This window comes from Otolemur garnettii, unplaced genomic scaffold (assembly GCF_000181295.1).
Source record: "Otolemur garnettii isolate 467f Iridium unplaced genomic scaffold, OtoGar3 scaffold00090, whole genome shotgun sequence".
Classification (NCBI taxonomy): Eukaryota; Metazoa; Chordata; class Mammalia; order Primates; family Galagidae; genus Otolemur; species Otolemur garnettii.
The window spans coordinates 5372125-5376646 of record NW_003852485.1 but is presented as its reverse complement, the minus strand read 5'-3'; the positions used below and the strand labels follow the sequence as shown (position 1 = coordinate 5376646).

Genomic DNA, 4522 nt, shown 5'->3' with positions numbered 1-4522 from the left:
TCACAGAGCTTTGTTTTAGCAGATTAGACTAAAAAATAATTATGCAATTAACTACAATTTTGTCAAATGTGATGAAAGGGAAATTCAAAGTGCTATGACAGCCTAACACAGAAAGAGCTTGACCTAGTCTTAAGAGAGTTGGCTTCAAACAGAAAAAAGTGATGAAAAGGGTTAGCTAGACAAAGAATGGGGGCAGCCTTCCCTTCAGAGAAAATCTGCATGGATTAAGTCCTTCAAAATAAAAAAGAATATTTCATGTTTAAACAACCTAAAGAAAGCTGATTCTGGTTTTTCTGCCCATTTCTTCCCTTTTTTTCTCCCTCCCTCCCTCCCCCTTTGATTGTTGATTTTTGGTCCCATTCAGAAAGGGGGTATAGTATTATGTTAAGCACATAGACTCTGGAGACATACACTACTTTAAAATTCCAACTTCACCACTTATTACCTCTGTACAAAGTTATTTATTTAAGATACGCAATCTTATAATAAATAAATAAATCTCCTATTTAGTTAAAATATTGCAATCCTGGATTGCAATAATTAAGGACATGAACACTCAAAAAAGTTAGCCATGTCTCTATTATTTATGTATTCAACATTGAGCCTTATGTGTTTTATGTGCCAAGCTCAGTGTTAAGGTCTTTATATATAATAGATATGGCCTAATGAGGCAAATGTTCTTCTTTATATGATTAGAGAACTAGGGCCCAGGATGTGTTATAACAATCATGATAATACAATCAACATGCTTCACCTACCTCCGAAGCCTAGGCTTTGAAACACTGTAAGTATGCTCCATTTGTTCATAAAGTCGTTTCTTACTTCTTCTTTTAAAAAATGGAAGTGTGGTCTTTAATACTTACCCTAACCATATTTGTCTAGATTTGTTTAAATTTACAAATTTTGAATGTAAATGTAGGGAATAAACAAAATAATATTCCATCGTTTTGCACCTTTTTGCTAGTCGTATTTCAAAGGGAGATCACTAGAAAAGGTGTTATGGAAAGAATGTTAAATAAATTAGTAAAAAGAGCATTGCTATGTTTTTCATTCCTGAGAACTGCAATGCCCTTCCCAACCCAACTTTAATGATATAGATCATTTTCCAAATTTGTATACTATGGAAGACTTCGAAAAACTTGTGGAATAGATCATTAAAGGCTACAATGAGCCGGTGGCTGTCTTTCGGTCCCCATCCTCTTCCTTTTCTAGTCCCCATAAGGCTAATGCTTATGAAGATATCCCTTAATGTGTCAAGGACCTAAGAGGTAAGGACAAATAGTTGTGTCAAGTGGGTCTTACGTGGCATGTCTCTGAAGGTCTGGCTCAGATATGTGTACTTAAAGGTATCTATAAGTTAGAGGACCATATGGATGGCTGAACCTTCCAATAATGCCCCCTTTCCTTCAACATTGTTATTGAAGCATGGCATTTGATGATAGTTTCTCCAACAAGATCAAGGAACACAAGCTATCACTGCATACTAAGTCCAGGTATTTTGTGCTTTAAGTTGGGATACAAAGCTTATGGTAAAAAGCAAATATAAAGAGTAATAGGATCTCCAGACAAGAGGTTTGTAATGCTAGTGAATGATTGGTACCAGTCAAGGAGGAGTTTTTACCAGTTCTCAACTTCTGACTTCTCTATGATGGAGACTAAATAACCTCCAGTCCACAGGTTCATTATAAACAGCCTTTCACTTGGCTTAGGGAGCTTTCCAATCTTCTTCCCACTGTTCCTAACAACTTTAGTAATGAGCCAATTCATTCCTAAGCCTCTAACACTTTCGTTCTTGTCCTTTCATCCAAAAGTCGGAAATAATGCCAGATGCTAGAGGCTGGGGAATAATAAGCTGTGGCCTATGTATACCATGGAATACTATTCAGCCATTTAAAAAGATAGAGACTTTACATCTTTTGTATTAACCTGGAGGGAACTGAAACACATACTTCTTAGCAAAGTATCACAAGAATGGAGAAGCAGGAATCCAATGTACTCAATTCTAATATGAAGCCAGTAGATCAGTGGTTCTCAACGTATGGGTTGCAACCCACAGGAAGTGTATTAAAAGGTCATGGCATTAGAAAGGTTGAGAACCACTGCAGTAGATGATCTAATATAAAGGTGGGGCAGGGATTGGAGGGGGGAGTGGGAGGTGGGCTTACAGTGTATGGCACACATCTTGGGGGCTGGATACAATTATAAGAGGGACTTCACCTAACAAATGCAAACAGTGTAACCCAATTCTTTGTACCCTCAGTGAACCTGAAACAATAAAATAAAGTATGTTTTTTTCTACAATGATATTGCGTACAGCAATTCACTCCACTTTCTTCAACATTACTATGCAATACAAATTTGCTTCTAATAGAAAGGAGTCTGAGAAAAAGATTCATATGAAAGTTCACTGGGGAGTATTCTCCAGAAACAGCTAAAAGGAAGAAAGGTTTGGCAGAATGTGAACTGCAATGCAGTTGTAAAGATCTCCTCAGTGAACTGTGGGAAGTTCTAACCTGTATCCATATAAAGGAACACAACTTTAATATCTTACACTAACAAGTTATTGGATGTGGGCTGCCTCTGGGGAGGGGTCACCCCCTTCAGTGAAGCTGCTCCTCCTATCAAGGACAATTTCTAGATAGGGTCACAGATATGAACCAGCAGCAGCCCATACTCTCTCAGTAAAGGAATGAATCCGCTGTTGTGATTGTTCCTTCAGGGGGCTTAGCCAATGAACCACAGCTTCCTCTGTTTGTTACCATCTGTGATACACTTGATCCTGGGATACACTGAATGTTTGTTCTCTTCTCTTTGTGCGGCTATGAATATGAATCCTTAATGTGACAAGTGTAGTGACAAGTGTATGACAAGAGACATACACTTGTCACTATGTAATATGAAAATTATATACAATGTGATACTGAAAAACAAAATTGTTAACCTTTAAATGAGATGAAGATGGAACCAGAGCGGGTTGTGAGCAATGGATGTAATTCTATAGAGAGTCGAAGATGGTCATGAATGAATACTTGAAGTCTACATGACATGCTGACCTGGATCAAGGAGTCTCCACAGCTGAGTCTGAGAAAGAGCATGCATTTGTGCTCAGGAGCTGTTTATTGTCAGTCAGAGCCTGGTACTTCCTGACTCAATTGCCTTGTAGAAAATGCGATTACAAGCTAAGGTAGATCAGGAATACATTCATAGCTTCAAAATACTACAAGAAGTTTTTAAGGGAATGTCCGTTGACAAAATAGTGAACAAATTAGTAAAAAAGTTTCAGGACAACTTTGAATCCATCCAGTAATTCAAGACGAAGATGTGCTTTGATGTAAACTGTGATGGAAACAACTATGGCCCTGTGGCTGCCAGACAAGGTCAAGAAACTGCAGTGGCTCCCTCCTTGCTGTTCCAGCTCTGAATAAATGGAAGAAACTTCTCAGCTTGTACAGCGCAGCTCCGCAGAGGCCCATTTCAACACTGAGAACTATTTCAGATCCAAAGGCTGCCCTGGGGTGGTGTCAAAAAATCTGGTGTGGGCAACGTTAGTGATGCAGCAGGAGGTCAATATATTGAAATCTACCCTCAAAGACACGGAAGAAGAGAAAAATTCTAGGGTCTGCTCACCCAGTGCAGCAAAGCCAGACACTGAAGCCAAGAGCTGTAGCAAGAGAAACAGGCATTATTGTTGCATGTTGCCAAGCAAGGAATAATGCTTAGGACCCAAATTCGTGGTTGTCTGGTCATTCTTTGGCCAAGAGCACAGCAAGGACAGAGAACTTACTGCCAACCTGACATCTTGTGCCACTCTGCCTGGGTAAGCCAGGTGGCCTTTGCCCGTGAACATGCTCTCGGTTTGCATCTTCCCACCTCACCCAGCGCTACAGGGGGCACAGGTGTTTGCTTTAACTTTTCCATCCTCTCCATTTCTCAGACTGCACAGTTGAGTTCTCAGTTAAACCCATGTGTGATAAAGAATTTGGGATGAATCCCTTCCAAGCTGCCCCATACCCAGAGAGGCCTGAAGGAAGCCCTACAAAGGGGAAAGTGGTACTTTCTCTACCTCCACCAGACGGGAAGGTGGCAGCTCAGATTCTACCCTGTGTAGAGTAAGTGGGGGAGTCTGGACCAACCCTGGCCCATAAGTCCTTTACTTTAGTAGAGTTAAAAACAAAAGAGGATCAGGATCTATGGTGCTTACTCTGAGAAGTATACAGAGACGTTCCATTATTTGTGTCTAGCCCAAGACTTGACTTGAAAAGATGTGCATGTTATTCTAAACCAGATTTTAAATGATTTTAAAGGAGGCACAAAACTTACCACCAGATTATACCTTTCAAATCCTTAATATCCAGTGGGTGGGATAGAAGTGCCTTTGACTAACCCAGGGTGGGATGATAATTCCTCAGAAGAGAAGAGGTAGAGAGAACACTTTCCAGATGTGTCCAAGCTGGCCTCAAGGACAATTATTCCAAGATCTCCACCATAATACTGGAGTCTAAAAAAACCCGCAGAGCTCTCC

The 4522-nt window shown here is 40.1% G+C and overlaps 1 pseudogene; it reads left to right on the top strand.

The window, feature by feature from the left end:
* The first annotated feature begins 1425 nt into the window (after nucleotides 1-1425).
* Nucleotides 1426-3713, top strand: LOC111727008 (annotated as a pseudogene).
* Nucleotides 3714-4522: the final 809 nt, after the last annotated feature.